Source organism: Podarcis filfolensis, assembly GCF_964270895.1.
Source record: "Podarcis filfolensis genome assembly, chromosome: 1".
Taxonomy (NCBI): Eukaryota; Metazoa; Chordata; class Lepidosauria; order Squamata; family Lacertidae; genus Podarcis; species Podarcis filfolensis.
This window is the reverse complement of record NC_139604.1, coordinates 41,157,921-41,183,981: the sequence shown is the minus strand read 5'-3', so window position 1 is coordinate 41,183,981 and position 26,061 is coordinate 41,157,921. Positions and strand designations below refer to the sequence as shown.

General features: G+C 39.9%; 1 protein-coding gene and 1 long non-coding RNA gene across 8 annotated transcripts in view; one reads left to right on the top strand and one right to left on the bottom strand.

Moving 5' to 3' along the window:
* LOC310747936 overlaps positions 1-23,266 on the top strand; it is a 65,027-nt gene extending 41,761 nt beyond the window's left edge. Inside the window, exons 3-5 of one of the 2 annotated variants that reach the window (XR_014541034.1) lie at positions 11,887-12,646; positions 14,979-15,156; positions 22,434-23,266. This is a non-coding gene — a long non-coding RNA (uncharacterized lncRNA). Of the gene's footprint in view, positions 1-11,886; positions 12,647-14,978; positions 17,028-17,097; positions 17,263-22,433 lie in introns of those variants that run through there. The other variant, XR_014541035.1, reaches the window with a different exon arrangement.
* Positions 1-26,061, bottom strand: part of NCKAP5 (NCK associated protein 5) — a 605,696-nt gene that overhangs the window by 385,812 nt on the left and 193,823 nt on the right. The gene's annotated exons all lie outside the window — the stretch shown is intronic.

Genomic DNA, 26,061 nt, shown 5'->3' with positions numbered 1-26,061 from the left:
CGGACCTCTGGAACGAATTGAGTTCGTAACCCAAGGTACCACTGTACTCTTCTAAGCTATGATGAGTCATAGTATTTTTGTTTCTTTGAAACCATTTGAATTTGACAGAGGAGTGAAAATAAAACAAACTCACTATGAAAAGATCTTGGATTCCCATATTCTTTTATCAGTGCTCAAATGTTTTACTATAAATATATTCCTGTAATGTTGGAATAAAGGAATAAATATATTCCTAAATGTAATTTAACTGATACTCCAGATCTTTATCTCCATCAAACACATTAACCTATTCAGAAACAAAGTTACAATAAAAGCTACAAGTTTAAGTGATGTTACAAATGCAAACCAGATATAAAAACTCTGGACAAGTCCTATAGCTGTATGGAACACTTAGGGGTGGCTCTTTCTTAGCTCCGGTAAGTATGATGCACACATATCAGAACATTGGCTGAATTGTGATCTCTTATAATGCGCAGATGAGCCAAAGCCTGCTCTGATGTAATATCTTTTTCATTTGCCATTATGTGCAGAGAACAATCCATCAAAAGTTAGTAGTGACGGTCAAAATAATGTCCCACTGAAATCAATGAAACTTAAGATAGCAGTAAATAAGACCTATTTCATTGTTTTCACTGAGGGTTATACATGACAGGAGAAGTATTGCAACCACTAACAGCATAGGGAAGTGACCAGAGCCCGTGCTCTATAACTAAGCCATGGCTGCAAAGTACCTTTTCACCTAACTCATCTCAGTAAACATATGCTCCTTTGAATCCTAGTGCCCAAATGGCATCACTAAGCATCTATTGTAACTTAATATATTAACAGACATAAATGAACCTAAGTAAGACTTGGGATAAAAAGGCACCCCGTGTAAAATATTCATATAGATATTTATGGTTGGGTGGCATTCAATCCAGTGCTAAGTGGGGTTTGCACATGGGGAATGTGGTCTGCTTGTGAGGTGGGACTTTATCTCTTCTCCCCCACACCCTGGACCGGCTAAACCAGTTCTGGGTTTTTCCCCAACTCGCCAGAACAAATTTAGGGGGCAGGGTGAGGAGAAGGGCGAAAGTCTTACTGAATGAGCAGACTTCATTCTCTGCACACAACAAATTAGTTGAATCCTCCCTGATATATGTTGCTCAATATGCACACCATAATCACACACACCCTATAATGAGATAAAATTTGCACCTCCTTATTAATTTTGGCTATCAATACTGTAATAAAATACAATTGAGAACATTCAAATCAGGATAAGTAATAACATTAAAATGTATCTATGGGTCGTCAGGCCATGGGAATGGGTCAACAGCCTGAAACAGTTATTACTTCCGTAGGTATGTTTACATTTGGTTTATTGTACTTGGCTTGATTTTCAGAGACTAAGAAAAACTCATCCAACATGAGGATAACGACAAGTAAGCTGACATGAATTGGCCACAGAAATAGCAATGTCATCTGCACACATGGATTGTTTATGATCTCTGGAATGTGTCACCATGCCTTTTATATCTAGTTTCTCATAGGCATCTGGTTGGCCACTGTGAGAACAGGATGCAGGGCTGATCCAGCAGGTTTCTTCTAATGTTCTTAGATTGTCTCATGATGCAATTGGCAAGCATTCTGCTGCCAATAGCAAAAAAATAGGGATGAAAGAGACAGCTCAGTGAAGTGTCACAGTATGAGAGAAAAATGATTGTTACTTAACAGAGAAGCACAAGTTTCATTGGCCCAAAATTCATTAAAAGCAACAGGGATTTCAAAAATCTCCACTTTCATATGTTTTTTCCACACCTCCAAGATGACTGATGCAGTCCTTTAGCCACATTGATAACATAAACGCTTGTCCTCACACTATTGGACATTGTTCTTGTTGTTGGATCTGAATAGCTGAAATAAGACTGCGGGAATTTCTGTACTTTGTGCTCTTAAATATCACTGTAAACAAAACAAACCTTGAACATTTCAGAATAGTTTGTATTCTGCAGGCACGTGTGCAGAGATTGCCGTGCACCTTTTTCCCCCCTCTTTCCCTTACAGTCCATGCAAAGGCACAGGTTCATGACCTCTGTTTGGTTAAGGCACATTATATTGAGTTCCAGGACAGTGGCAAGAGGGTAAGGATATAGGAGGCATGCACAGGTCTCCCAATGCCCACCATGGTCTGGTGCAGCGACCAAGTTTTTAAAGTTCTATATAAGTTGCATATTATTATGTTTATTATATTGTAGTTCACTCTGGGATTTCTTTTTTAAATGAAGAACAATTTAGAAATCTTCTAAATAAATAAATCATTTCAAGTTAGATATTTGTGTGTGTGCGAAAGAGAGGCAACTGATCATACAGAGAAATTGCATGAAATGTTATGAATAAATTTTATAGTGTTATTTTCCCCCAGTTCTACCTTATCCCAAAAACGAACCATAATAATTAGCAGATCAATTGCTTCAGCGAAAGCTCATGCACTCAATCTTTTATTCTTACATTGGGAAACTTCATTTCTATATCAAAAGTCACGTAGAACATGGAAATAATAAAGTCTATGAATATAATGAGAGAAATCATTATATTTGTGTTTCTATATTCCCTTAATATGACATTTACAGAACTAACCATTACCTAGGGCCAAACTGTGCCTTTGCATACTTGTGCACAGCTCTTCTTGAATTTAATGGGATTTGAATGCAAGTATCTCAGAGATGCTTGGTCCTCTGGTTTCTACAGGAAAATGGAATTTTAAGGTCAAGTAAAGGTCAAAGTGACACTGTCACCAATTAAACAAATCTGAGCAAGTGCTATATTTCTTTTTAAACAAAACCCCACAATTCAGGCTATGCAGTTTAACGAATTGAAATAATTGTGACCAGTAAATATTCCATCTGTATGTATGCATTCATTCATCTACTTTGTATGTGTGCTGACACGTGTTTAAATTCTTCATTGCAAGGGGTGGGGGAACTGTTTTTGAAATATTTAACAAAACTGATCAAAACCCCATAGGAGTACATTTATAATCTGTTTATTTCTATCTGATCTTTTCCCTACTGAGTTCAGCGTTTATAGCTGTTTTTAGGGGGCACAGGGGGCTGCAGGGAGAGGAGAGGATGGACAACTTCTATTCCATGAATTTCCTTAAGCTAACACATCTTAGTATCCAAACCCAGTGCTTTTTTCCTTAAAAAATGTTTAGGGGTACGTACTCTCATTTTCCTACTCATACTGAACTACTGCCCCTCAAAGACGCCAAACCTAGATTCACAAAATGTATAGGGGTATGCGTACCCCTGCATCCACCCAGAAAAAAACACTGTCCAAAGCATTTTATTCCATGAAAATCAACCAATAATTAGGTCAATAACCATATTAAATAATTGTTGGTCTGTGTGAGAAATACATCTATGTTGTTATCTCCCAACTGAGAAACAAATTAAATTGCCCCAATAGCTAATCTTAGTAACTGTAGTACTATAGCTCAGTTGATCTGTGCTGCTACCACATACAGGTTATTGAGGGGGGGCAAGGTAGGATCCTTATAATAAAGCTATTACATACAATCATGCCATGTTATAACAAAATAACAGGCAGGGGAGGATGCTTGTATAGTCAGGCCGAGTTTGTTAAGGCTGTTCCCACAAGCTTTTCTATTTAGTAGAATCATGATGTGTGATATATATATATATATATATATATATATATATATATATATATTCATTCTTGCATGATGCATTAATTATATGTATTGGATACCTCAGACATATATATACTCAAAAGTCACACCACACAATGTGAGCTTAAATGATAGTAATACGTTTAAGGTAGAGAGCTTGTTGACCTTTATGAATTCAGCCGCTAAGGCAGTTGATAAGAAAGAGATGTTTCATTAAAACTGAATTGTAGTGTTCTCCTCCCTCCCTCCCTCCCTCCCTCCCTCTCTCTTTGTACCTTAAATCTTTACTAGCTCCATTTTGTAATATTAAAATCATTTACATGAATGATTATGGGTCTTGTCCTTAAACGGTTGCCCATTGCCCTAAAGAAAATGTTTATGACCTGAGCGGAATAATTATATTCTCCTATTAAATATCACTCCTTCAGGCCTAGTTATTGTTGAGGGTAAATGTGCCACTTTATATGCAAATAAAATGCAGTGAGAGTCAAATAAAAAGTTCTGCATACATCTACTGACAAATCATCTTATTATGTTTTACATTAACTGACAGAACATCTAGTGGGATGAAATGTTAATAGAGTTCAACAGGATGTTCCATATTGCTTTGCTCACATGAAATCCTAGCTATGTGGAAGCCATGGTCTATGAAGGGAGGGGAGTTTAAATGTTGCAGACCTACCAACTCCAGTAGTCATCAGACCCCCTCCTGCAAAACCTGAAGTCGGCTAACTACTACTTCTTTTTCTTCTTCTTCTTCTTCTTCTTCTTCTTCTTCTTCTTCTTCTTCTTATTATTATTATTGTTATTATTACCCACTCTTCACCAAACAGATCCAGGGTGGAGTAGAACAGTTATTTAAAATTCATTTTAGTGCCTATTACTCCTAATATACACATTTTACTGCAATATATATTATGCACACATTTTCTGTAAAACAATGCATTATACATATAATTTTCACAAATGAGTGTATCTTTATGCACACTAATTTATGCATTCTTGTACATATTTCTTAATCAGAGAACTACATACAGAACTCAGAAAGGTGGACATTTCAAAGGAAAGCTATGTATTGTTTCAGGGTGTGTAAAATATGTAGGTGCACATTAAAATGTGAACTGAACCAAAATTTTTCCTCATCCCTAGCTGCAGAGGGAAGGGAAATCAGTAGATCTCAGTCCTGGTTGGAAAAATAGTTAGGATTTGTCATAATTTTTATTCAACAGCTGATCAGAAACATCTTGATTTATACAAAGCTCCTAATATTGTGAAAGTGGGTTGGAGAAAAAGAATGATGCTCAAATTGTTCTTTTTAGTGTGGCAGAGAGACCACTATATTTCACTATATTTCAGACGAGAGCCTTTCATTTCAAGATAATGTACTGACTTAATCACCACTTTCCAAAACACAAAGCATCCAATCACTTTCCCCTCCTCTTTTGTTTATTTTTTTTTTAAAAAAAGAACAGTTGCCTTTCAATCTATCTGTGCATGATTTTCCACCCACAAGTCTCACCCTCTATATGGCAATTCTTTTCCACTCCCACCAAGCTTATTTTTGTAACTATATTGAAATCTTATGCATAATGATGGAAGGGTTGCTATGGAGATTGTGTGTGATTTGTCATGAGGAAAATCTATTGTGTTTGAGATCATTCTCCACATTAATGACCTGAGAATCTTTTTGCTTTCATCCTCAGGGGATTAGGAGGGGGGGGGACTACCTACATAGATATCAAGCCCTACAAACAAAATAAAACCTTATGAACATCAATGGGTGTTAATAGAATCATAGAATTGCAGAATTGTAAAGGGGTCATCTAGTCCAATCCCCTGCAATGCAGGAATGTCAACTAGATCATACATGACAGATGGCCATCCAACCTCTGCTTGAAAACCTCTAATCACCATCATTTTTAGAAGAGTCCACTGCCTCTTGTGGGAATAGGTTCCACTGTCATACAGCTTTTACCATCAGAAAGTTCTTTTCCTGTAACTTGAATCCATTAGTTCAAGTCCTAGCCTCTGCAGGAGAAAACCAGCTTGCTCCATCATCCATGTGACAGATATTTGAAGATGGCTATCAAATCTCCTCTCAGTCACCTCTTTTCCATGCTAAACATACCTGATTCCCTCAACTGCTCCTCATAAGGCTTGCTTTCCAGGCCCTTGATCATCTTGGTCACCCTCCTCTACACAAGTTCCAGCTTGCCAATATCCTTCTTAAACTGTGCTGCCCAGAACTGGACACAGTACTCCAGGTATGGTCTGACCAAGGAAGAATAGAGTGGTACTATTACTTCCCTTGATCTGGACACTATATTTCTGTTGATGCAGTCTAGAACAGCATTCTTTTTTTTTCTTTCCCCTCCCCCCCCTTTTTTTTTGCTGCTGCATCACGCTGTTGACTCATGGTAAGCTTGAGGTCTACTAAGACCCCTAGATCCTTTTCACATCTTCACCTTTACAGCCAATCCAAGTGTACTCCATGTGTGCTGCTGGTTCTTCCTGCACACAGAGGCTAATACTATCACTCACAGAGGGTATATAATTAAGCACATTTAAGAGTCTGTGGTCTCATGAATCCTGTATAAGAAAGTTTAAGTGTCTTCACAATTAATTATTTTCTCCTCTTGAAATATCCTGAAACACTGCAATTAAACTGGTATGCATCTACTTAAGGTGACAATCTCAATCTATATATGTGTAGAAGTAGTTAGAAAACTCTAATATACAATGCCCTCGATCCATGCTGCATTTACCATAGATATAGATATAGATATAGATGAGATAGAGATAGAGATAGAGATAGAGATATATAGATAGATGTAGATGTAGATGTAGATGTAGATGTAGATGTAGATGTAGATGTAGATGTAGATGATATAGATATAGATATAGATAGATATAGATATATTGATTACTGCATGCCACTCAGAAGCAATTCAGGCTATCCAGTTTGCACCAAACTATAGCTAAAAGCTTAGCTTCAGATTACAACAAGGTGGCAATTTTATTTCTCCCATACCCTACACACCAGCTGAGGCTCAGGGAAATCTAAGAGAAAATGCATATTAACTGCTTAGAAGCTCCAAGTTTTCAAGGGTGACCATAGCTTTCTCAAGAGACTGAAGTCAATCCCTTAAAGAGAAAGATAATAACATGGAAGGGAGTTTCCAAACATGGAAAGATACAGTGGTACCTCGGGTTAAGAACTTAATTCATTCCGGAGGTCCATTCTTAACCTGAAACTGTTCTGAACCTGAAGCACCACTTTAGCTAATGGGGCCTCCCACTGTCACCACGCAGCCGCTGCGCGATTTCTGTTCTCATCCTGAAGCAAATTTCTTAACCCGAGGTACTATTTCTGGGTTAGCAGAGTCTGTAACCTGAAGCGTCTGTAACCCGAGGTACCACTGTATATGAACTGGAACATTACAGCTATCCACTTCAGCTAGTGAGAGGTCAAAAGTTTAGGATCCATTTAATAATGCAAAAGCTATGTTCAGCTCAGACTACATAAGCATTCTCTAAAATAGCCAACTGTTTTATGGTATACTTGTTGTTGATGCACAACAGTCTCCATGGCAAGAAAAAGACAATGGACCAGATCAAAACTAAGTTAGTTAACTTGGCCCACTAATTTCATTGGGACCCAAGTTTGCCTAATCTAGATCTAACCTAATAGATGTGTTTGTTTATTTGAATGCATATTACACTCTTATTCAATAGGCTCAGGGAGCTTATTTCATTTTCATTAATTTTAAATATAATAAAAGATTTCAAATAAAAATACTTTAATTAATTTCAGACCGGTAGCCATATTAGCCTGATATAGGGAGGAAAAAGCAATACAGATTCTGGTGAACCTTAGAAAATTAATAGACTTTCTGTGTCTTAAGCTTCCAAAAAAACCACTTCGTCTGTTGCAAATTTGCTTTACGAAGAGTACTCTAGATTATAGAAGTATTGCTCTTTAAAAGTACTGTACAAGACACTCTAACATTTGAACATTTCTATTCCCCTTGAGTTCTACTATTCCCTTTCATCCTCCTGAACACATATTCTATAAATTAAATATTGTAGTCAATGAAATAAATTTGCAATTACGGTAAATATCCTTCCTTCAATTAATTTATTAATGTTGCAGTGTCTACATCAGTCTTCCTCCAACAGTTGCCCTCCAGATCCTTCTGGATATCATTTCCCCTCATCCCTGACCTTTGGGCATGCTTGCTGTGGTTGATGGGAGTTGGAGTCCAACAGCATCTGAAGATCACCAAGTTGAGGAAGTCTGCTCTATATAAACTAGATGCATCTGTCAAAGTGGCTCTAGCCAGCAAAAGCATATGACATGATGATTTGTTAGTATTTCAAGTAAAGTGCCACAGGACTCTGTTGTTTTGCTACAGCACAGATTAACACTAATTATATTTGGAGGAAAATTTAGATTAGCACTGCTACTCTTCTGGAACTTTTCCTAGAATATTTTTTCAGGCACTGATGGCATTTCAGCTTTGTTATAAAAACATTAAGTGAATAGCATTCATGATTGCAGAGATAACCCTGAAGATCTGTGCCCTAACAAACATTTCATAAATATGACTATGGCTGCAACCCTTAACCCACCGACCTGGGAATAAACCCCACTGAACTAATGTCTCTTATTGCTGAGTAGGCATGCATAGGATTTACAATATAAATGAATGGCTACAGCCAGTAGGTGATATTTTGCAGGTACACAAATATCTGTGAACTGGAATTGGGATGCTAGTGCAGTGGGATCAGTGGGCATAAATTAAAGAGAAACATAGGCACATACAGTCTGCCTTCTTCCTCCCAACAGCAACAAATCATACATATAACAAAAAGGAAGGCAGAAAGAAATAAAAACATCCAATAAATCAGAAAACATAAAATATACAATTAAAAGGACAAAAAATAAAAATTAAAAATAAATCCAGAAAACAAGGGGGCAAAGGTTAGGCCAGTTCCACTTCAAATTTGTGTCTTTAAGAATACAGTGTTTAAGATACAGTTAAAATATATATCTGTTAGAATGTAACCATCTACTCAGTCAAAGTTAAATGCTTCAATTCTCCATTGCTGTAGGCAGTCTCTGTGTCCCATTCACAAAAAAGTTCCTTTGCAGAGCTCGCCCGCAGAAATTGGAAGCTGACTTCCTGTTTTGCTTCCGTTTCGCCAAATTAACTTTTTAGCTTCTAATTTTAATTTTAAATGTTTTATTTGACATTTATCTCTAATTGGAAGATCTACTGCTTCTGGTGACGGATCATAGCTTCGGCAGCAGGCTGCATTGGTGCCAAGAGTGAACTCAAGTCTCTTCCACTTCCCTCCCGCGTGCACTGCAGCAGCCTGGAAATGTTTGGGGAGTGAGTTTTTCCACTCCGCTGGAGCCCTCAGGTCCCCAATCCTCTGTGGGGAGGTTTTGGGGGGGTGCTGAGCTCTAGCGCAACCCTCGAAGCCTCTCTGCCAGCTCTGTGTCGAGGATGACACTTAGCGCACCGCCATTGTCCTCCGCAGTAGACCGGAAGTCAGTCTAACTTACTTCTGGGTACATACAGGTAGGGTTGCCCTGGTGATCACACTTGTATGTCAAGTTGCCTAGGGTATCGTCCATAGGGTCATCCCATCTTATTACATAATAACTGATCCAAGATAGCTCTTCAACTTCACCTATAAAGTCTGCTGGTTAAACTTTTTGACTTCCCTAAAATCCTTCAGATTTTGGTGACGTTTCAGTTATGACTCTAGCAGATAGAGTCTGGTCATGCCTGAGTAGCTGAAACTGAATCTTCATGATACCCTAATACTCTAGCTCAGGGGTAGCCAACGTGGTGCTCTTGAGATGTTTTGGACTACAGCTCCCATCAGCCCCGGCCAGCATGCACAATGGCAAGGGATAATGGGAATTGTAGTTTACAACATCCAGAGGGCCCTAAGTTGGCTACCCTGCCTCTTAACTCCTCACTGCACTGGATCTCTCATGAGCATGTTTTAGTATTTGGAAAGCATAGTTTACTAGATTTCTAGGGAGCCAGTCAAAATGCTGCACAACTACATTTACATTATTACATCAAACTACATATTCAATGTTACTGTTAAGCATCTTATACACATACATACATCACAAACATTAGATAAGCCTGGTCAAGTACTATTAGATAAAATATAAAATTGCAACTTTATCTCCTGAATTCTCTACTGAAGCAAACCTACTGATGAGAGAGGGAAAGCTACAGGAACAGTAACTTGGACTGGCAACGAGGCCTTAAGCCAAAGGACTCCAGTATCATTTTCATGTTTCATGGTAATCATCTGCCTTGGACTTTAAAAGCATGCCTCATCACCTTTATTGTACCATTTCAGAGCACCTTCTTGCCCTTTACCCTTTATAGACTTTTTTCCAGTGTAGCTGCTTGCTTAAATATCCTTCAAAGTGCCATGAAATGTGAAAGATTCATTAAAATATACGGTGGAACAGATGGAGAAGTGCCGCTTGGGGCAAATAATGAATTTAGGATTCAGAGCAGACATCATAACAACATACACAAACATATGTTCACCTACTATAATAATGCTCATCTTTTGGACCTGTAACCTTTTAACGGCACAATTAAGGGTAGTAAATTTCATAGAATACTGCTAAATTAAAAGATCATTTACGTTTCTTTCCATCATATCTGAGCAGACCTAATTTTCACACCTAATCCTCTGTGTCTAGATGTGTTGGAGCAAAGAGTGGCTTGGGTCAGCTTTTCGACTGAGGCGCTGTGTGCAGCACAAACAGCCATTCCCACAACGACAATGCTGCGTATCAGTCATGATACCATTAGAAAATATGGAAGACGCACACCAGGCCTTCAGGATTACATTGGCAAAATGAATTTAGGCTGACATAAAGATAAACTCTCCCAAGTTATTTACATACCCCGCCTATTTTCTGTTTTGCACATTTTTGGCAGGCCTTCCAGAGCCATAAAGTTGAATGCAGCACACAAATTATGTATTTGGAGGACTTTCAGATGCTTTATGACACCTTTGTATTTGCAAGCCCAGCTAGGTTATTGAGTCCCTAGTAGGCCACAATTTCTGGCTGGTGTTCTGCATCCATCTTGTTGGATCACAAGCTAGCAGTCAATGCAATTAGGTTTCCTAACTCCAGGCCGGGGGAAAACAGTACCTGTAACTTTAAGAGCTTTGATGTGCAATATAACAGCAGTGGCTTATATTCTGTGGCACATTTGCCTATACTTTCTCTATGTTATGGCAAAGAGGAATAAGCCCTTAGGAGTTCTTTTTTAATTATTTGCAAATTTATAAACTGCTTCACAACTAAAAGGTACCTAAGTGGTGTACAGTAAGATGAAATACAAGAGATTATTGACTCAGTAAACAATTAGCAACACAACCATTTCTACAATTGTGCAATAATTATTCCTTTAAAATTATTAAAAACCTTCTTTAAAAGGTCTTCCATAGCTACCTAAATATCAATGTGCTGAGGCATGCCTAATTGCAGTTGGGCTGGAGTAGCAACACTAAAAGCCCAGTTTCTATAACAAAATAAACACACCCCTGAGGTATCGGCTCTTTTCAGTCTACCAAGTGCAGTTGCTGGGCAGGAATATATGGAGTGAAGGAGTATCTTAAGTAAGCTGGCCCCAAGTTGTTTAAAGCAAGACCACATCTACTTCCCTATCACCTGATATCTTATAAAATCAGATGCAGGGAACCTAAAGCTGCAAAGGAAGAATCAGGAGTGCAATGGAGTTTGAATTAGGAACTGGTTTTAGTTGTATTGTTAGCATCCACCAGTCTCACAAGACAATGGAATGTGCTTCCATGGGTGAAGTGACCTTTCCAGGGTACAAGCCTGGGTAGTGTGTATCGAGATCCTGGGCTGCCCAGACAATAGGATCCTTCTTTCAGCCTTGCTGATGTGGTTCAAAGGAAAGCAGAGCAATACATTTGGCTCCAGCTTGGCAGCAGGAGTTGCTGGAAGGAGACGTACAAGGCGCTATCAAACCGCCTTACAGAGTCCACTCTGGATTTGTGTAGGGTTTACTCCTTTTCGCTTGAAGGTATTATGCAAGGCAGCAGAGGTTTAGGATGAGAGCTTTCCTTCTCCTAGGTAGGCTACCTTCCCAGGCTGACAAGCCCCATATTTCCCTCACTTCCTTCTACAGCACATGCAGAATCCACCTTCTTGACTGCTGAAACCGCTATTGGTGTTGTCCGCTCAGTCCACCAGAGCCTGTCTTCGCATGCAGGGGAAATCCCTGACTCACTGAGGGTTTGAGATCCATTGGCTATGCTCACCTGGATGTAGCTGGCCAGTTGAAGCCGTTCCTGGAGTGTGGCTGCTGTCACATGCCGACAGCTTCTTGGACCCACAGGTGGGAGCTGTGCATAGGGTGGAGATGAAAGATGGACAAACTACCCCAGAAGAAGCACAACGTGTCCCCCCTCACAGGTACTACTCTTCCCCTAAAACCCCATACACCCCAGGTGTGTTCGTGTGCGTGTGTGAACACAGATGAGAATAGAAATGATCTCAAATAAATAAATATTTTGCTACAAAGCTAAGTAGATCCTATTTCTGCTATATTTTGTACTTAAGTACAGGTTTTGATTTTTATTTTAATGTACATGTACCATGAAAATTGTGAACTGCAACCTACCATTTTCTCCTTTAAAAATACACAGAGGTGTAGTTTTTCCCCAAGTGGCTGCTTCATGGATTTTGAAGGAAAGTGTCAATTTACACAAAACATGTACCCTTCACAAATAACACTGTGTGCTTGTATTTTGTACTCTGATTATATCTGTTCCCAAGTACAAAAGATCATGTGAGAAGTTCCCCTGAGGCACTACTTTGCAAAGTACTTGGGATATCGGAAACCCATCCTTGATTTATTTCGACAATCTTCTTCTGACACAAACAGGGTAAGCGGAGGGGTGTTATGAGAAGGTATTTTAATTTGTGTGATAAATTGTTAGACTCCATTAGGCTTAACGAGTATCATCAGTGTATTCTTGGAATAGTTTTTAAAATCCTATCAAAGACTGATATAAGCAAATTAAGCAAATTAATAGCAAGAATCCTGTGTATCTGCAGGATATAAGGGACTTAATAAAAGCCCACTGTAAAAGTTATATTTTTGTTTCTTGTTGCTTTAATTATGTAGTCTAAACTGCTACTTCCCCCCAGTTTCCACTATTTGAACAGACTGGAAAGGCCTAGTTTTGGCCTAGAATCAGCCTTGACTGATGAGTTTCTCTAGCGTACAGATGGGGGAGTACAACCCTCCCAGCAGGAACCCTTAGTGACTTTTGATGCCGTTGACCATGGTCTTTTCCCAGATCATCTATATGAGTTGGGGTTTGAAGCCATTGCTCTACGGTGGTTTGGCTCCTGTTTGGCTCCTGTCAGGTCTCAGAGGATAGCTCTGTGAGACTATGTGTCTACACCCTGGCAACTTAGCTGTGGGGAACTGCAAGGCTCTTTAGCTCCAGTGCTTTTTAACATCTATATGAAGCCTTTGGGACAGTTATCAGGAGGTTTGAGATCCTATTTCGCCATTGTCAGGGGACTGCCATTGGAACAGGGAAGGGAAGCAGAGGGGCAGTTGGGTTACAGGGAACCTCCGAAAATCTTGCGAAGCAGTTCCTCTTTTCCCCACATCCAGTGAGGAAAAGGGGGAGGGAACAGAGGATGCTGCTGGGAGCCTCAGAACCACTCCTGGCCAAGCCGGCCAGGAGGGAAGCACGCCTCTTTTGTCGCCCACCCTGCGCAGAGGTGTAAAATGCAAAGAAGGAAAGAAAAGGCTGGGGATGACTAAGCTATTATATTGGGGGAGGACCTGGAAACGACCACTCCCAGATTCTGCTAACGACTGGGGCAGACATGAACTTGTGGTTCTGTACTGTAAATAGTTTTGCACCAAAATAAAACCTGTAAAAGACAGGGCGGAGTACTGACTGGTTACTCACAAGCAACCACCATTGCCATCTGACATCCATTTAAGATGAGCCAGGAGAGTTTGTGCCAATTCTGAACCAGTTTCTGGATGCAGTGGTGGTCATAAGATTAAAGCTGCTAAAACAGTGACACTGCTAAAACAGAGACACTGTGGGTGAATGGTTCCCAGATCCAAGATTCGGGGACTTTGCCTGTTTAGATGAGGCTGCACTCCCTCTGAAGGAACAGGTAAATGGATAATGAGGAACCATCTTTCGTCCCATCTTTGTCTATGGAAACCCAGGTGGCCTTAAAGGCAAGAAGTACCTATCACCAGCAACAACAACACATTTTTGTGGAACTCTAGGAAGGTGAGTGAAATGACTGGTTTGTGGAGGAGAAAGGGAGAGAGAAATATTTTAAAACAGATTTAAAGCATTGGGGTAGGGTGGATCTCTGAAATGGGTGTTCGGAAAAGCTTTTTTTTTTTAGGGGTACAGTAATACCTCCGCCTTGTCTAGCATCCATTCCGGCGAATGTCCACAGCAAACCCGGAAGTACTGGAATGGGTTACTTCCGGGTTTGCCAATCGCGCTTTGTGCATGTGCAGAAGCACAAACTGCTCCCCGCACATGCACAAACGCGGTACTTTGCCCTGCGTCCTTTTCAGAACGGATCCCGGCCGCAAAACTAGGTATGACTATACTCTCATTATCCTACTCATATTGAAATACAGTCCCTCAATGAGGCCAAACATAGATTCACAAAATGTTTAGGGGTATGCGTACCCCTGCGCCCCCCCCCCAGAAAAAAGCACGGAGTAGAAGCAGCCCATACCCCACCTGGGATTAAAGCAAGGCTAACTGGTCTGCTATGTGTCTGGGTTTGTAAAGCACAACCAAGATGCCCACCACATTTTCTGCTGCAGAATACATTTTTGCAACTCCCCTGTTTTATCCCATACAGGGACTGTATGGACTGCCCATCTTCAAGAGTGTATTTCAAGAGCATCATACACATTTAAGTGCTTGTTTGTTTTCTGTGAACAGAGGAACCTTCAGACTTGTATTTTTCCCCATCTGCCACTTTTCAACAACGCAACAGTCCTCCTCTCCCACCCCTTTTCTTCCTGACCTTATACTGTACTCAACATTAATGTCTCCTAACAAATGTAACTGATCTGTAGAAAAGACTTTACAACTTCAAAAAAGAGACAAGGCACATACTTTTGTAAACAAAGAAAATGAGAGGGAGAGAGAAACGTAATTTGCAACTGAAGTTCTTGATCATGTCACATACTGTCTTTTTTGTTCACAGACCATTCCAGATGGATAGCGTGATAGGAATGAAGGAAGTAGATTTGAACTCTCAAGTATTTGCAAGCCCTCTTGGAAGAGCCTGCGATGAATGAAAGGAGCAGGATGTTGCTTGCAAGCTGCCAGGTTCAAGGAGATGACATGCAGGCAATACATGACATTTAAAGGCTTCTAGTGAGGTTTGTTTACTTCACACGTTACAGTGTAATTGGGAAAGAGATCAACAGCTGGCATCTATCATATATCTGAATCTTAATGCCAAGGATTTTGAGAGGCCCTCTTGAGACTGAAAACGACTGCAGATAGGTTCACAGTGTCCTTCAAGTGGTAGCATTAATTTGTACTTTGAAATGCTTATCTTCCACTTCAACAGATTATCACCTTTTCATCTCTGAGTCTGGTTGGGAATAATGATTCAAAAACACTTTGGATTGGGCTGCCCAACATTTTAAAAACAAGAGTTAGTTACTAATTAACAAATAGCTAAACTGTATGGCCGTAGGACCAGTTTGCAAATGCCCCATCACAAAAATAACATGCATGTAGTGGAATAGTAGACTCATGTTCATGTCATGTGTAACTTGTAACTACCTGGCCAATTGTACTAGACTGCAAATGTGGAGTGCAAGCCATGCAAACAATAATGTCCTACTGAAAAAAATCTAACTTAAAACGTTTGTCATGGGAATTAAGTATTGTTTACTTTTTCTGGCATTGAATTTATTCAGTTCCCCAGCACTGGCACAGAGGATGAAAGTGATTGTATCTGCTGGCCCAGTGCTTGACCTATAAGCACGATCATGAATCATGGAGGAATCAGGGTTCCCAGTTATAATATGCACAAAGCTCGATTTCATTTTCAGGTGAATACACAAAGGATGGAGGCCTGCCAGCAGACATGATCTCTCTTCCTCTCAAGTTTGGTGAAAAGTAAATATAATATGAGAATGGGGATAATTTTAAAGTGGAATAAATATCGTTCCCAGCATACTGAAAGGCTGCCAAATGGGAGGACCCCAACAATGCAGACTCTCCCGACAACACCCTCATCAGCTCCTGGGCTAGTCACAGCTGCCCCACTAACATCGGCCTGGTATTTGTTCTCATAAATGGCATTACGCACAGCTGGCCCAAGTCATTTTGCTGCCTGAGGTGAGGGCCAAAATGTTACCCACTCACATTCCATGTACAGAATGTGGCTGAATCTCACTTCAACACATGCAACAGGGCAGCATATTCCACCGCACTTGTTGCAGCAGGCTTGTTTACGGGGTGCAGAGTAGGCAGCAGGGCACTTACAGCCCTGTCACCTGATATCTCACCACTGCTACCAATCCCCTCACAGAATTTGCCACCTGAGGCAGCATCTTCATTTTACCTCATGGAAGGGCTGGCCCTGGTGAGCATGGCCAATCTATGGAAAACGACAGTGAGAAAGTGGCAGGCAAATCATGATACACCCTGCACCCAGGCTACTTCTTTGCTATTATCAACCACTCCTGAAGTGTGTCTATTTCTTTTTGTTTATTTGCTATTTTTTCTTCTTTATTGATGTAAAATAAGAAATACAAAAAAAAAACCAACACCAAAATTATGATTGAAGTTACAAAACATAGAGCAGTGCAGAGCTTGCATTTTCCAAATAAATAAAGGCCCAAAATGAAAGCAGCAAAATGCATTATGAAAGCCAAATTTCATGATTTGGTGGAAGAATAAAGTTTTGATTATCAAAATTTGACACATAAGAAATGAAATGCCACCAAACAGCACAAAAATGATCTTTTTAAGCCTTAGAAACATGTAATCTGTGAGTTCTTTTCTCTGCAGTAGCCACAGTCCACATATTCTTTTATAATAAGAGATTTATGGTAAATCCCGTAGTGCCTTCCCTTTCTAGGCCAAAGACATTCTCACTGCAGCTCGCATCCATGTAGGAAGTTCCTTAGATCAGAAAGTTACTGCTTGATCATCCCATAAGTTCTAAAGGAAAAGCTGTGGAGAGGCTTCAATTAGGCATTTTATGTCTGTCTGTCTGTCTGTCTGTCTGTCTGTCTGTCTGTATCATCTATCTATCTATCTATCTATCTATCTATCTATCTATCTATCTATCTATCTAGCAGCATCAATCAAAAATTGTGGTGATGGATAGCATTTTCACTATAATGGAAAATGGGGGGGGGGGGAGTGGAAAAATGTCCCCTGCTACTGCAACCATGCCAACAATCCTGTGGGGTATCTGATATCATAAGGGAAAGTTTGCAGAATTTGTAAGGAATATACCGTATTTACTTCAATCTAATCTCACCTTTGGCCATACCTCTCCTGGTATGTCCCACAGAGGACCTTACGGTCTTCAGACAAAAACATCTTGGAGGTCCTGGGCCACAGAGAGGTTAGGCTAGCCTCAACCAGAGCCAGGGCTTTTTCAGCTGTGGCTCCGATCTGGTGGAATGCTCTGTCACAAGAGACTAGGGCCCTGTGGGACTTGACATCTTTCCGCAGGGCCTGCAAGACAGAGCTATTCCACCAGGCCTTTGGCCAAGGCACAGCCTGACCCCCTCCTTTGGTAATTCTTCACAGAACTCTAGCCCAATGGTTGCTAACAATTTGATTTGAACTGATTTTATAATGAATTGATTTTAGAATGCTGTATTATTTTACTGTTGTTAGCCGCTCTGAGCCTGGCTTCGGCTGGGGAGGGCAGGATATAAATAAATTATTATTAGTATTAGTATTAAATTATGTTGCGAAAATTAAGGTGTGCATTAGATTCAATGACACATTTATGTTTGCCAGCAAATGAAACCTTTTGTTTTCAAGGTTCTGAAAATTGAGGTGTGCATTAGATTTGATGGCACATTAGACTCAAGGAAATACGGTAACCTTACTTTTTCCATAAGCTGAGGTTGATTTGTAGGGCTCAGATGCCTGCATTGCATTCCACTTAGAGTCATATATTTTCAACAGAAATATCAAGAAATTTGTTATAAAGAACAGATACCAGTCTTCTGCCCCAACGACCCAGATGTAATAAAATTCCTTCAAATTCAGTAAGGGGTCTAGCAGCTTGTGCCTTAAGGGCAGGATCAACCAATAAATGTTGAAATTGGCAGATACATATCCAATTAAGCTCTGGTTTTCGTCAGCCTTATAATTCTGCTGTTGCAATCTTGCTGTTATTAATTAACACAGCAAGTGGTGATGCTGCCCACCAATGATCGCCTATCAAATATCCTGTCATTCTGGTACCATCATCATGTGCAAGGCTTGAGAGTGCTAGGTGTTAAGAGCACAGGATGTATGGGTTTAGTTCACTTATGAATTGGATAAACGACATTGACTTCCCAACACATTTAATTGACAATAGAAACACCATCATTCAGAAAGCCTTAGTCTCAGTTTTCCCAGGCAGTGCCCTCTGGGAGCTCCAGGAGCTAAGCCTATTTCACACACTGCCCTATCCTTGTTGGAAGATTATCACGTATCACATTTTAAAAGCCCTTATATTGCATTTCTTCTTCACGATAAAGTTTTTAGAGCCTGAATGACTTTAGAGTGGCAATTTGTAAAGGAGATTATTCTGGCAAAGTGGATCTGGGCAAATTGTCTCTCATTATTTCAGTAAATGAGCTTTACGAGAAATTCAGTAATCAAGAAATGCTGCCAAAGAAAAGGGCTCCAAGGGCTGCTGTTTCCAATACAGACAATCTGTAATCAAGCTGGTAAGATGCATGATACCTTGTGAATAATACAGACCCCCCTGTGTGAATGACTTTTTTTTTAAAAAATGTATTTTTATTAAAGATTTTCTTGATTTACAAAAGTATGTGCTATGTGTCTCTCTCTCTTGTATTTTTTCCATGTAACATTTTTACAAATCAGTTTCATTTGTTGAGACATTAGGAAGAAAAGGGGGAAAGATGGGTGGGGTCAGATGGTGATGTTTCTATTTTACTTAATATATGTAGGGTTTGGTGTCAGCGTTGCTTGTGCAGGTTCTCTGCTGTTCACTTGTGTTCCTTTGGTGGTGAGAGAGGTTGGGGTTGGCCTAGGGTGTGGTTGTTCATTTGTGGTTGGCTGTGGTGGTCTTTGTTTTCATGTGTGAGTGGGGTGGGTGGGAGTTTTGGTTCAGGTTAGCCATATTGATTTGTATGCTGTTGGTGGATTTTTGTCATTGTCTTGTTGGGCTGTGTATGTGATAAAGGGGAGCCATACTGGGGTGAAGGCGTCTTCTTCTAATTGTCCCTGTTTCAGTTTCAGTTTACTGGTTAATTTTTCTAGTAAGGCTGTTTCCCATACTATTTGGTACCATTGGTCCATGCTTACTCCTGACAAATCTCTCCAGTGTCTGGTTATGATGTTTCAGGCTGCTGAAACTAGGTGGGTTATGAGTTCTTTGTGGTGTAAGTGGGCATTATTGTCTTAGAAGATGTTTAGTAAGGCCAATTCTGGGGTGATTTCTAATACTTGCTTGGTTATTTTACATACTGGAAAATGTACAACATATACTATAAGGTAAAAAGAAAGGGGGAAAGTATGAATGTTATACTGTAAGCATACAGTCAGTATTTGTGGGATGGTGTTGATTTTCTCCATTCTGCAACCAACTGTTTTTGTATTAGGTAAAATTTCAACCTATCTATTTATTCACAATGACTCAACTAAAGTGTCTATCTCACCATAATATGTGCCTTTAAAATTTATTGCATACAGTACTTTAGAAAGGAGAAAGACAAAGAATTATTTTCGTTTAGTGTATGTACTGAAGGAGATTAATCCTTGGGCCTTTCAGACATTATTTACCTAGGAAATATACAGTCCATCAAAGCTCTCCAATGTGCACATGTCCTTGCTTCATCCCCTTGACAAAAGGAGGACCTAATGTTCTCTCTATGGTATCATTCCTTTTTGATTATTTATTTATCTTCTTATAGCATTTGTATCCCACTGTTCTCCAAGGAGCTCCAGGTAGGCTGAGAGATAATGACTTGACAGAAGCCATGCAGAAAGTTTTATGGCTGAGTGGAGATTTGAGTGGTCTCACTCCTAGTCCAACACACTAACCACTACACCATACTGGATTTGTTGGAATGGATCGTGGGGGTTTAGGGAGATACTTCATTTAATGCCTGAGCTCTTTGTTCCCCAGGAGATTAATCCCAAGTAACATCTATACATGCCACTTGTAAAAAAAGAGAGCAAATTTTGTGTTTTTCACTGCTGGACTTATTGGTGTAATTTTCCCACAGAATATTAAATTTTCAAAAATAACAATTTTTTTTAAAAAAATGTAATTTTAAAGAGTTTGGAATTCATTCTTTTCCTAGTGAAGTAGAAATCCATTATCAATGAAGCCAGCTTCATGTACACAAGGATATGGTCTGACAACAAAACTAGTAAGAACTAGTTTTGGAGGGGCCTAGCTGACTGCTGGAGTAAAAAACAGCTAACGCATAAGATGCAAGGAAGCCTCTCTGCACGCATTCAAATAACTTGGGTTGAGTAAGTGCCTTGAAGTGGTTGGATGAGGAAATGGTGAGGTGCTGGAATGACAGAAAGTAGCAGAAAGTTGTTGGCTAGAGGATGAAACTACTCTGTAAAGTATATCATAATGAAATACCTTCACAGATTATTTAGACTTGTAATGCCATTTCTGAGTATAGTCTGATCATTTGTTGTGAGCCTCCATATTGAACCCCCAAAGGGAAATTTATCCTTTTTGATGTTTGCTCTGATTTAGCAGTAAACAGCGAGTTGTCCCAGGGAAAGTGGTGGGACCTATCAGACCCATGCCTGGAAGTCATGGACCAAATAGAAGTGTGGATAAGCTGAAAGTGGTGATGGACTTGCCTGGGTTTTTTCCTGCCCCATCTCCAACCCTGGAAGTCCAGAAGGAAAAGAAGGCTTCTGATATGTGCACAACTGGGATTCAATGTGACTTCAACAAGGATACCATGCTCAGGTTCTATCAAACAGCTTTTAATCAGAATCTACAGTAGGGTTTCCCAAACTTGGGTCTACAGCTGTTTTTGGACTACAACTCCTACCATCCCTACCTAGCAGGACCAATGGTCAAGAATGATGGGAATTGTAGTCCAAAAACAGGTGGAGATCCAAGTATGAGAAACCCTGATCTACAGTATAGCTCTAGATCCTGGGTAATGGAATTAAAAATGAACAATGAGAACACACAGCGTAAACAGTAATTCATACACAGCATAATGTTGATACAGCAGCTGTAATGCAATAGTGTATCATTCTACTAAAGATGGGAAACCTTTGGCCTGCCAGATGTTCCTAGCCTCCAGCTTCCATTAACCCAAGCCAGCATGGCCCATGGTCAGGGATCATGGGACTTGTGGTCTTCAAACATCTGTAGAGTCACAAGTTTCCCACCATTGCCCTACACAAGGAAAAGGCAAAACAGCTTTGCTTCAAGGAACATAGCCTGGATGCAGGATGGTGTTTGTGAATATTAAGTCATTTGCTGCTTTGTTAGAAGTGGGGGAGGTGTGCACTGAAGTTCAGAAAAGTAGGATTGTTTTTTTCTAAGACTGAATAGATATGAAATGGCATGGGAAGGAATAGACTTGCTAGTTTTTAGTACTAAACAAACAAACAAACAAAAGATGTTGTGTGGGTTTAAATATTATTACCTATTATTTATTTATGGATGCATCAGTACTAGATACAGAATGATACAGTGCCTAAGACTAACAGCCAGTTCCTAGAAGATGCTGTATCAGCCCTGCATCCCCTGAGAATGTATCAGTTGCTTTTCTTCAAATCTCACCTGTCACACTTTTTCTGATGATAAATATGTGCTTTTTCAAATCCTGATTTTGTCTGCTCCGATACTGGTGACACTTTGGTCTTAAGAGAAATTGATATGAAATGGAGGAATACCATCTTGTTTAAAGAGAGTGTATGTAATAAACTGTACCTGTATCTCAGTGAAGCAACATTTTGGACAAGAACATTTATTTATTTTATTCAACCCTTCTTGTATTCTCCCCCCCCCCCCCCAAGAAGTATTAGTCATATATAACTCAGAGTCTGTCTCTAAGCCACAAAGTGCAAGGAACTAAAATGGAGATTACAAATTGCTTATGGAGCTGCTCAATTTGCAATTGATTTAGACTTACACAATGTTAGCTTCACTTCAGCAATTCATTTACAGAACACAATGACTCTAATGTGTCAGCTCTAGAAATAGTCTGTAGTGGCTGCCCCAATACACCAGACTGCAACCTATTTGTAAACATTTGGAAGATTGTTCTGAAAAGAAAATACAAGGTGGAATGTTGTTGTCTCAAGCTATTAATTTTAGTGCATCCTTTTTGCTGGAGAAGGAGATAAAAGTACAAAGAATAACTCTATTATATATTTTGACCAGACTAGGAAGAAGAATCTTAGACACTACTTGCCTTAATGTGATTTATTTCTTGTCTTTCAGGATGAAGGAGGCTACAATCCGAAACACCATGTCTAAGGAGTAAACTCCGCTTTGTTTGGTGGAGCACTCTTCCAAGTAAATATGGGTCAGAACACATTGATGCAACTCTAAGCACTTACTTGGAAACAAACTGGATAAAGTAGGACTTACTTTTGAGTAAACATACGAATGATCAAGCTGCATATGCTCAAACTGCTCCTATGTTCTGTCCTGGGAAATCACTGTCCCGCTGCATCTTTGCTGTGGGAGGTTGTTAAAAGGTTGGTTTTGCAAGATGCCATGTGATTCAATTCCCTCTCAAGGATCTTAACTTCAAGATCCAACTCTGTGGAGTTGGATGCATATGTAGTGTTTTAAATTAACATAATTGTTTGTTCCAATAGTCATTTTGTGCACAGATGTAGCAGTGGCCACCAACCTTGAAAACTTTAAAAGGGGATTAGAAAAAATCAATGGCTATCAATGGCTGCTAGTCATGATGACTATATATTACCACCAGTACCAGATGAAGTATGCTGGGAATCATGAGCGGGAGAGCACTATTGTCCATGCGTTCTGCTTGTAAGCTTCTCATGGGCATGTGAAAGGAGAACAAAACAGAAAGCTGAACTAGATGGTCTCATCCAGGAGGGCTCTTCTGATATTCTTAGTTAGTGAGTTATATAGAGAGAGGCATTTGGTTTTTCATACAGTGTCTCTGGAAAGGAAATGGAAATCACATGTTTTCCCTTACCCAGGGGCAGCTGAGATTTTAATTAGCATGGCCAAATAACAGATCATTGTCTTTTCTAGCTTAATTACGTTTTTCTAAAGGAAGGTAAAGAGAGCAGTCTCAGAGAAGAGTTTGGATTTAGATTTGATATCCCACTTTATCACTACCCCAAGGAGTCTCAAAGCAGCTAACATTCTCCTTTCCCTTCCTCCCCCACAACAAACACTCTGTGAGGTGAGTGGGGCTGAGAGACTTCAGAGAAGTGTGACTGGCCCAAGGTCACCGAGCAGCTGCATGTGGAGGAGCGGAGACGCGAACCCGGTTCCCCAGATTGCAAGACTACCGCTCTTAACCACTACACCACACTCCCCCACCCCACTCAAAGCCAATCATGACAGTGTCCTTATTTATGTTGAATTTAATTTATTTAGGGATGCAATGATGTGATTATTGCATTGAATGGGAGGTATTAATTGTAGCAAAATTGATTTCAGAGCAGGGTCGGAGTAATCTGGAGATAAATTAATTGACTAAGAAAAGATCTAGCTGATCTTGAGTGGACTGCAAATTATTTTAATAATTTTAGGAATCATTAGATGGGAAGAGAGCTGACATGCCTTTAAATTCTAATAATTATTTTAAAATCTGCATATATACATAAATATTCAAACTTGTGTCTTCTTTTTAGCCTTGTTTTCACTGGTGCATGTTATATCTTTTTTGGCATAAAGTTGCTACCATATCAGCTAATCTAATCATGGATTATGGAGAAAGCAATTTTTAAAAGACTACAATGGTAAAATGTGCGCACATCAAACCTGGAATCAGCACCTGCCATGACTGGACAATGCTGGGCCCTGTGGCTCTTGCCAGTTGCTTGGCATCACTTTTTAAATGAAAAGAAGAAAAAAAAACATTTAGAGCAGTATCACATACTCAGCCTAGCACTGTCAAATAAAGTCCCAGCCTGCTTGGTAAGCCTGAAGTATAACTGAGGCACATCTGAGTGCCAGGATATTATATACACACACATCATATACATACATACAATGTATTATATGTATACATACACTCAGGCTGCACTCATATCCATTCTTACTCAGGAAAAAGTCCAACTGCACACAGTGAAAGATGAATAGGATTGGGCTGTCAGGTTTTTACTTTCATTATTGTTTCACAACAATGTCCTATGACAGATTCTTTTAACTACAGTGCTTTTGTACCTGGCTGCTGCAATACAAAAGGCCGAGGTTGTAGAACCACCAAGCTGAACACGGTACAGCTGTGCGGTGCTGGGCAAGATGATGCGTTGCACATATGTCATCACAGGCACGTGTTATGCATCATGTGTATGATGTGCCACTGTGGCCCCAAATCATCAACCCCAAGTGGCCACTCTGGTAGTTACTATGAAAAACATCTTGTAATTTGTATCTTGTTCAGGATGCAATCTTGTACCAATTTACCTGGAAATAAACTTCACTAGATTTACTTTTGAGAAAGTGTCATTGGAACTCCACCTTCTGGTTGTGTATTTCCTTCCTCTTGCAGGTCAACTCCTCTCTGCCCCTACCTGCCCACCCCAGATAAAGAGAAAGCACACAGATGTACCCTCTCTTTGCTTTCTCGGCTGGGTAAAATTCAGTTCCAGTAGAATTAAAATGGATCTACCCCCACATAAGCAAACATAATCAAATTAAAGATTACAAACTGCATAGCAAAAGTTACAGATCTGGTGGTTGTCAGCACCACAAAAAAATGTTGATCCAAGGCACAGATCCTAATAGCCAGGGGTCAGCAACCTTTTTCAGCAGTGGGCCGGTCCACTGCCACTCAGACAATGTGGTGGGCCGGACTATATGGGGGGGGGAATGAACAAATTCTTATGCCCCACAAATAACCCACAAATAACAAAAAACCCATTTTAAACACAAGCACACATTCTACTCATGTAAAAACACCAGGCAGGCCCCACAAATAACCGAGAGATGCATTTTAAATAAAAGGACACATTCTACTCATGTAAAAACACGCTGATTCCTGAACCATCTGCGGACTGGATTGAGAAGGTGATTGGGCCGCATCCGGCCCCTGGGCCTTAGGTTGCCTACCCCTGCTAATAGCTCTTCATGATTTTCACACAGGATAACAACAAAACCACCTGGGATTTGAGCCTATCATGCTTTCCAATCATACAATGTCTGTTTAAGGTTGCATTTATAATCTAACATTGCATTTTAGAAGATTTCTACTCTTAGATTTAACCTATAGAAAAATAAACTTTATTCCTGCAGCATATTATTAACCTTCCCAACTGCACCTGTTAGAGACATAATAGAAAAGGTATACTTTACTGAGCCAAATTAATGAGTTAAAACTTAATAACCACAAACAGAATTTCCTGCTGCATTCCCTGGGGCAATTCCTGAGGAGAGGGGAGACTGCGGCACTGGGGAGTGGGCAGGCTGGTGAGGCCCCCTAGATTTAGAGGCCCTAGGCTTCAGCCTATACATAAATCCAGCACTGCAAACATCCTTTTGTATTCAACTCTGTATTGCAGTCAACATTTAATAGATTGACATGGTGCAACTGTAACATCAGAAAATTGAGTGAACATTATACATAATAATTTGAAAAGCAGTTAAACCTTCCCTGAAAGTCTTGTTAGTTCTTCATTGCCATCAACAGCTTTAACTTCTGCTTTAACCTATCCTTGGTCTGAAAGGGACACTGTACACTGTACTTTTGTTTTTGAAAATTTTCATTTTTATTTTTCTGAAGGTTATGGGGCCTGTGTTCAGTTTTAAGAGGTCTGACCAATATCTTTAAGATCTTTTCAGATTTGATATGTAAATATCATTTTTTGCCTTTAGCTGTTTTTTCTTCTTCCCTCAAATGCACCAGACTTCTACGTTA